The 9235-nt window shown below is 40.2% G+C and overlaps 1 long non-coding RNA gene across 1 annotated transcript; it reads left to right on the forward strand.

Moving 5' to 3' along the window:
* The first annotated feature begins 7853 nt into the window (after positions 1–7853).
* Positions 7854–8788, forward strand: LOC143153134 (uncharacterized). The gene is made up of 2 exons (XR_012993722.1): positions 7854–7918; positions 8372–8788. It is a non-coding gene; the product is annotated as an uncharacterized LOC143153134 (long non-coding RNA).
* The last annotated feature ends 447 nt before the right edge of the window (positions 8789–9235 follow it).

The following is a 9235-nucleotide window of genomic DNA, read 5'->3' on the forward strand; positions in this document are numbered from 1 at the left end:
CCGCGACCCCTAGCGCATTGTGACAAATGACGTGAAACCTGGTGCGGTTTAGCGGTGGGCTGCCGTGAGCCTCGGGAACTGCCCGATTCTGAGCGATTTTTAAACGATTTTTCACGAAAGGACCGGGTCTGGTACCGAGGGAGGTTGATTTTAGCTCGAGAAGGTTGGTAGACTTGGTGGCACTGTGCCCTTTCGCGAACCAGGGTACGGTCGAAAGTCGTTACCACGGTTCTACGTCTCTTCACGACCCGAGGACAAACGTCGTAGACCTACAACTGAAAGCTAGAAAGACGACGTCCTAGGTCAAGGGGGATACAGCATTATGCGCAAGGGAGGGGTGGACTGTTTAATTCTTGCTCGGTCACGGACCTTCGAATACCGACCGAAACCCGATACGATTCGCTATTTTTCACAGATAATTATTCTCTCGGTTACATACACTGCTATCAGGAGCTGTTAAGTTGCGGATAGGACATCACAGGATCAAGAATGGTTTCAGTGCTCCAGTTTCCGATGAAAGCAGGGAATACCATCGTAGCAGCGTGAGAAAACGTAAAACTTACCCATTTCGAAAATTGTGTTTATACAGAGCTTGTCCCGATAGAAATGAATCCAACAGTGTTTCTTAGACTCGCCACCAACTTCCTACAATGCACGCCTTGTAATCGAAACTTACCCCTTTGCGCTTCTTAATTTCTCTTTTTTACTTGCCAACAACTCTTCGATTAATTTACGAAAGTTCGAATTAACCTTTTACGCTCCTTAGTGTTTTCTTGCCTACCAACAGCTCGTCAATTCATTCACAAATCAAGAAAAGGGGTTCTCAAAATATTGCATTGTAACAGTACAGAGTGTGTAAGAAATATATTTCTCATTGATCTTTTCATTTAAATTGCGTTGTAAAGTGTCGAGTCTGGCTCGACATTCGAGTGTAACAAAAATGGGATGTCGAGTCGCACTCGACGTAGGATTGGCAAGGGTTAATTTCCATCATACCCCGGTTAACTGTGTTTCAATTAGCCCCGAGACTAAGCGGAACTTCCGAAGACACCGGGCTAACCTCAACTTTCACTTTTCCAATATAATCGCGAGTGAAACGATCACGAGTGGCAACCTGCCACTTTGTTTACTCTATCGAGAAGGAAACTTCCAAACTCCGACAACTCCGGGCATGGTTAACACCGAGCCGTGTTACGAAGCAGGAAGCAATTCCCCATACCGGATCAGCGGCGGCATCAACAACACCTAACCTGACGCTCCACGGGATTTGCATCGCGAGAACTCCTCCTCTATCTCTATTCGTCGTCCCCCCACCCCACCCTCCCCCCTACCCAACACGCCAAGCACACTCGGGTCTGAATCCGTGGCAGCGACACTCGGTCGAGAGACAATTTTCTTCGATCCAATTCCGCTCGGTTCGCTTCCTCTCTCCCCTCCAGGTGGTGCTGGCTGGGTTTCATAATCGATCTGACTCCGAGGATCTATGGTGGTGCATGCCGCGCGGCACGATGTGTCTATAAACTATGTTAAACGTGTAAGCTTAGCAAGAACCGCTCTCACTTTTTCTCCGTCGGTCGAGATCGGCCTCTATTTACCCGTCGTTCTTTCCGAGCGTGGCACGAGGTACGCGATGAAGAAGGAAGGCAGAAAGCTGGCGAGGCAGGAGGCAACCTAGGCGTGAGTCATCGTGAGACAAGATCTCGGGTAAGGAGGCGGCCTTGATGCCGCGAAACTGTTCGTAATATCGGTACGGGGTCCACGGATCGCTCGTTCCGATCGTCGTCATGCCGCTGCAATATCGTTTCTCTCCCTCGCGCCGCCCCGGGAAGTCTCCAGAAAACCGCTTCGCGGAATGAACCGCTTCTCAACGTACGATCGCTTCTCGCGCCGGTATGCTCGAAAACGCGAGCACACGGTGGCTTCGTTAGGGGCACGGACGCGAACGTACGACCAGCAGAAGCGTAAACGACCTTCCCGTCCAAGTACCATCTGTCTTTATCCAATAGGCCGACTGCCGGGCCCATTTTCTCTCGGCCTTCCCTCGGAGTGCAAACAACGATTTTATCTCTTCGAGGCACACTTGCCAAACGTGTGAAACGATGCAAAATAAATGAAAATTTGTAAAATAATTTTAATTTCATATTTAATTAGAAAACGGTATATCAACAGTCTCATCCTGCGATTTCTGACGAGTTATTTGAATCTTTCACGGTGGTTTGGAAAATATCCCACAGTGCGTATCAGGGCATTAAACGGGTGGGACATTTCTTAACTTACTGTCCACTAAAGAGTTTTATCGTGCAAGTCTCGGGAACAGCCCTCCGGATACGTTTCGAAAACTTGCGGAAGAATGAACAAAGAGACGAGGAACACGGTTTATACGTCTATGGAACCCCATTTGGTCTACTCGCTGATATTACGTGTATAGGGCCCCGTTTACCCGTTTGAAACTTGCTTGGTAACCACCGTTAAGTTATCACGTGGAATGAGGAGTTCAAACGAAATAATTGTCGATGGTTTTTTTATGAAACTTTGACTGATTTTTAGGAAACTTTGCAAAATTGTTCTTTGGAATATTGTCGGGTTTGGTTGGTGCTGCTTTTGTACCAAGGGAGAAACTATCCCTTTTGTCTGTGTTCTTCCTTTTATGCGTTGCTTACTGACCATCCCTTGTGATAAATTTTACCAAATATCGTTACCTAGGTAACGTAGTCTCATTGAAAATTGTCGATGGTTTCTTTATGAAACTTTGACTGATTTTTAGGAAACTTTGCAAAACTGTTCTTTAGAATATTGTCGGGTTTGGTTGGTGCTACTTTTGTACGAAGGGAGAAACTGTCCCTTTTGTCTGTGTTCTTCCTTTTATGCGTTGCTTACTGACCCTCCTTTGTGATGAATTTTACCAAGTATCGCTACCTAGAAGATTGGTACCTAGTAGAATCCATATCTAACGAACCATGTTAGAATGCTGTAGGAACGTTTTGAAGAATCGAATTAATTATATGAAATAATGGTTTCATACTGGCCCGGGCCTACGAATATTCATTAGTTTCACTCCGAGCGAATGCTCACGACTGCACACAAGACCCCTTTAGTGCCACCCATTTAACTTACGTGATACCAACCGTTAAGTTATCGCGTGGGACAGGAGAATGAAACATAATAGTTTCCCAGTGTCTCACTGTTTAACGTTAAGTAATATTATCGCGATAACTAATTCGAAGGTACGTAAATCCACCATTATTCGCGCATAATATAATCTCACCGGAATACGTAAAATGACTCGTAGATAACTATGCACGTCTTAATAGCGTAGGGACACTTTCGAGAATGGAAATAGTGATTTCGTATTGCTCCGATTTCAAAAATATTGATCGACTTTATTTCAAGAGAATGTTTACCATTTCACAGAGGATCCCTTTAATGCTACTCACCTACGTTACGTGTTAACCATTGTTAAGTTACCTTGTTTGGTAGAAGATTGAGTGAAACCCTTTAGCGTTACCAGGACCGCCATGTGATAATGGATTGCTCTTGTACAAAACCACCCCTTACTATTTAATACTGACTGGAAACAAGTAAAAATTTCAAAAATCATATTATATGTATTATACATGATAATCCCACGATACAATTTCTTAGAAAAAAGGAAATAAGAAAGAAAGATGACTAGATAGCCAAATAATTTTCAAGCACTTCAGAAAGTTTTTGTAAGTAAAGTATCGAGCAAATGACCTTTTGCTGTCACAAGGTTTTTAATTAATTCATCAATCTACAAATTGTACACGTAGTGTAGATAAATCTATTAGACGTTCCTACAACACGACGGATTCTAAGTATTTTTTAACGATTTTTAGCTTCGAGAAACTACTTAAATTACAAAATTCGAATATTAAAATTAAATTTTAATTCTCGACTAATCGAACGGAATGCCGCACGGTTAATTAACCGCTCTTGTGCTGCAAACAATCTGGACAACAAGCGGCCCTGAGTGCTACTCAACCAAGTTACGTGGTAGCCATCGTTAGGCTGCCTTGTTGGGCAGAAGATTAAATACGATGATCCACCCAAATAAAGATACTACTCGTATGTATAGTTTGGTCAGTTACGAGTGCGGGAGAAAGGTACGGAATTTCGATTTTCTTGCTCGTCAAAGCGAGAAGTCCAGCGGAGAACGAGTATGTGGATTGCGACAAAAAGGTGAGAAAGTACGCGAGCAGCCTTCGTCCGCGAAATTTCGGCGAACGACAACGACTGCGGCATACTGAATCCGCGAAACAGGAGAAGGAGGAGGGAGATTTCTATGTTATGGCGGACAAAACGTCTCGCGAACGTGACCTCGTATACGAATACGTGTTTCTCGGAGATTTTCGGGGTACGGAACAAGCGAAGTCTCGCTTAACAGATTGTGTCGTTGCAGTGAGTTTCAATCTTCAGTTTCTCTTCCTTTTTTTCGGTCGATCCACATTCTTCATGGTAACAGAAAATACTAAATTAGTCGAAGGACTATAGCTTGTGGAACATTTCTTTGTGGTATTAGCAAATACTGAATCAGTCAAAGGACTATAACTTGTGCAATATTTCTTTGTGGTATTAGCAAATACCAAATTAGCCAAAGGACTATAACTTGTGCAATATTTCTTTGTGGTATTAGCTGATACCAAATTAGTCAAAGGACTACACTTGTGCAATATTTCTTCATGGTAACAGCAAATACCAAATTAGCCAAAGGACTATAACTTGTACAATATTTCTTCATGGTAACAGTAAATACCAAATTACTCAAAGGACTATAACTTGTGCAATACTTCTTTGTGGTATTAGCAAATACCAAATTAGCCAAAGGACTATAACTTGTGCAATATTTCTTCATGGTAACAGCAAATACCAAATTAGTCAAAGGACTACACTTATGCAATATTTCTTCATGGTAACAGTAAATACCAAATTAGTCAAAGGACTACACTTGTGCAATATTTCTTTGTGGTATTAGCAAATACCAAATTAGTCAAAGAACTATAACTTGTGCAATATATCTTTGTGGTATTAGCAAATACCATATTAGTCAAAGGACTACACTTGTGCAATATTTCTTCATGGTAACAGCAAATACCAAATTAGTCAAAGGACTATAACTTGTGGAACATTTCTTTGTGGTAATAGCAAATACTGAATCAGTCAAAAGACTATAACTTATTGCATTGCTTCTTCGTGGTAACAGAAAGTACCAAATTAATCAAAGGACTATAATTTGTGCAACATTTCTTCATGGTAATAGCAAATACCAAATTAGTCAAAGAACTATAACTTATTGCAATGCTTCTTCGTAATAACAGAAAATATTAAATTAGTCAAAGGAATATAACTTATGCAACGCTGAACACTTCTACTGTTCCACCATTAATTTCGACTAACCTAGTTGGTAATATAAATAAAATACAGTACTTTTACTTTTTTAAATAATCAAAAAAAAAAAAAAACAAAAAGTAAAAGATGGTTGGACCGTGTCGACAATAAAATTGAGAAGGAAAAGAATATTTGTTAATAGGTTATGATTAACAGTACTGCTAATAGATTGTGTAAAACGTAAAATTTGAACATATGGGTTTTGTGTATTCAGGGTAATTGATTTAAACATATTAAAAAATCTTAACGGAATATAAAAAGGACCATGATGTTTTGATGACCATTTACCCTTTTGTTTCCATTCGTACGTGTGGTAACCTTCTCCGTATATACTCCGTCGTTAATCGAAAGGAAATATACATTTATATCCGAGGAAGGGGAGAGAGGAAAGCGCATATTAATTTCACAAGCATACTTTTCCCCACATCGTGTAGCATTTCTAATTTCTAAGATCCCACTGTATAGCTTACTTCAAAGTGCAAGATTTTAAGATCGTTGCGATTAAATGGATGGGAGAGAGTCAGTCGGTACTGTTTACCTCGACTCTGTAGGTACCAACGATCAAATTAGTCGTAAGACTATAACTTGTATAATATTTATTTATGGTAACAGAAAATACCAAATTAGTCGGAGAACTATAACTTGTGGAACATTTATTTGTGGTAACAGCAAATATCAAATTAGTCAAAGGACTATAACTTATTGCAATGCTGCTTCTTGGTAACAGAAAGTACCAAATTAATCAAAGGACTATAATTTGTGCAATATTTCTTCATGGTAACAGAAAATACTAACTTAGTCAAAGGACTATACCTTGTACAACATTTTTTTATGGTAACAGCAAATACCAAATTACTCAAAGGACTTATAACTTATTGCAATGCTTCTTCTTGGTAACAGAAAGTACCAAATTAATCAAAGGACTATAACTTATTGCAATGCTGCTTCTTGGTAACAGAAAGTACCAAATTAATCAAAGGACTATAACTTGTGCAACATTTCTTCATGGTAACAGCAAATACCAAACCTGGACTCGGAGAAGAGTCGTAGAACAGTTAGAAATTGCAGAAACCCACTAAACGATTCGTTTCGCTCCCGCTAAAGGGGAGCACCGGGATAGTTCCTGTCGTGCGCGTAGTCGCCGCGCAGATGTCTCCCCTGTCGGACGGACAATCCTGAAATGTATCGCGCGCATCAACGTTGCGCCGGCGCGTGTGCGCGCGCACGCGCACGCGCCTGCGTGCGTGCGTGCGTGCGTGCGTGAGTGCGTGCGTGCACTCGGAATTGTCACTTTCTAGCGTCGTCCAGGTTGAGCTGAACGGTGTCTAACTCGAGACGGCCTTGCGAAAGGCAAATCTCGCCACATGCACGCAGACAACCGGATACACGTTCGTGGCTATCGTGGGCAGCCTTGTCGCGACGTTCATGTCGGAAAACACCTGCGTTTCAACGGCCTAGAGCAGGAGACAATCCTTTACGTCGGCGACCTTCCGCGAAGCGTTGCGAAACCCCTGTCCGCGTAACTGCAACACCGGCAAGATGTATAAGATGCCTGCTCGATTCCATTTGCTCTCCAACGATTGTCACGGAGCGCATTGTCACCGAGAGACGATAGAAAACATTTCTTACCAACGAGGTGAACGTTTAACCAAACGGTGCTCGTTGCTGAGGATATCCTGTATGGTGCAACAATGCACGTCTACGATGCTGCGCAATCTATTGGGGTCATTTATTCGCGATATTGCGAATCGTCGATAGGTGGATTTTTACGCTCTTTGAACAATTTTACTCGTGGAACTTCAACCCTGATATTTACACTTAAGTGCAAACCGGTCGAAAATTTACTACGCGATAAAATTCACTTTGCTACTGTTTATTCCCTTTCGCTGCCAATCTAGTTGCGTACCACTTTCGTTATCTCTAACTAAATTCAAGCAACGTGTATATTTTAATCTTGCAGTTAAATATAGCCCAGCTATGATACATCTATTATTGCGATACCGTTTTCTAGTTTGTTGGGAAACACGGTCTACGAGTAGTTCAGTGTAGCATTCAGTTAACGGGGTACATTGTTTCGAACAATTCGGAGATCAGATTTCTGAATAATTCGTGCAACTGAACCAAGTATCGAAGATACCATGTTAAAGCTTTTAAAGTATTGAAATAAATAATACCTATACATTTTAAGAAAGTGGGTAAGTGGTAAAAATAATTTTATTATTAAAATTGCGGTCCACTTATAGGTGAAATTTACCAATTGCGAAACTGAAAAGATTCGATCTTGCGTTTAAGTATGCGATACTTCATATTTTAATGGCATAAGGATTCTGTGATATATCACATTTACAGTTACTTACTATTTACTTTATAATGTACTTCATTATATCTAAATAATAGTACAATATTTCAGTTTTACAAATACTTCCAAAGGTAATAAACTACTACAACTCAAATCTTTCATTTGAAATGATATATCTATACGAGTGCTATTATTTATTTGAAAAATTTCTCAGTAAGTATAAGGAAACAGCCATTTAGAAGCAAATTATCAGCGACCAAGGAAATGTTTAGTTTCTATAATTCACACATCACTATTAAAATTAATCGTCTTACACTATTGCTAATGCTAACCGATATCCTTGAAATCACATTACCCGATGGATTGCAAAAGTGACAAATCGATAAATTTCTTGTGCTATCTACGTACACTGCTTAAAATACAGTAAGACTATAACGAATGTATAAATTGTAAAAGACAATAATCAGAGAATGCTCCGGTTGCAAATAATTACATTAGATTACCAATTGAATATATATTTCTCGCGTGTTTGCTCCCACTCTTAAATTATCCAGAATGTATACATTAACTTTTTACAAAACTCTGTATACGTACATTTGACACGCCCGATAAATTTAACGACTCAATTTACGAAATGTAATCGACTCTGTGTTTCTAAATGCTTAGTTCACCCAGGCCAGAAAAAGGTTTTTTCTACGAGGAGAATCGAGGTGCCCGACAGTTCTCATTTTCCCTTGTTGAGGATTTACGGTGAGCTCGCAGCGAGGTACATTTTATCGCCAGCGTTCGTTACTTGAAAGTTTGACACCACCCGCGGTGCGAGGCGATGTCTAAAAACGCGACGCTGCGAGAGTAACGAGGAAAGAAGGAAGGGCAGGAAAAAGTGGTCGTTGCCAAAAAAGACAGAACGAAGTCGACACAATCGGTCGAACGGGAAAACGCGACTCTAGATGGGCTCATTATCGATCGGGCATCCGAATTGCTTAATTTGCAGTTGCCCAATTGTTTTTTTTTCTTTTTTTTTTTTTTTTTGTGCAAAACGTAAAAGTTAAATAAGACGGTAACGGAAAAAAATGTTACTTTATCGATCGCATCGGTCAAAATATAATTTTACCGACGTTTTCTCGTTTGTTCGTTTACAAATTATACAAATTGTACTCCGTTATAAATCGAAATAATTTCGGTGGTTACTTATTCCGTGCACACTGATCTTTCGTTCCAGTTGTTTTTCAAGCGAAGAAATATAACATTATCAATAGTGGATACAAAAAGTTATGCAAAATGAAGTTTTTCGTTTTAAATTATTAATGGATTCTTTGATACTACTTTCTTCAATAATTTATTTTGACACGCGTCTAGGAGTTGCGCTTGACTCCTAATATTTGTTAAACAGGCGGGAAAAGGAGTGGGTAAAATCGCCATCTAGTGGTGTTCTCCAAGACTCGCGCGATTTAAAGTCGATAAAAGTACCAATTATGAAATAATTGACTCACTGATAGAGAAATAATAAACTAAAATAATTGCATTGTC

This window comes from Ptiloglossa arizonensis, chromosome 1, assembly GCF_051014685.1.
Source record: "Ptiloglossa arizonensis isolate GNS036 chromosome 1, iyPtiAriz1_principal, whole genome shotgun sequence".
NCBI classification, from domain to species: Eukaryota; Metazoa; Arthropoda; class Insecta; order Hymenoptera; family Colletidae; genus Ptiloglossa; species Ptiloglossa arizonensis.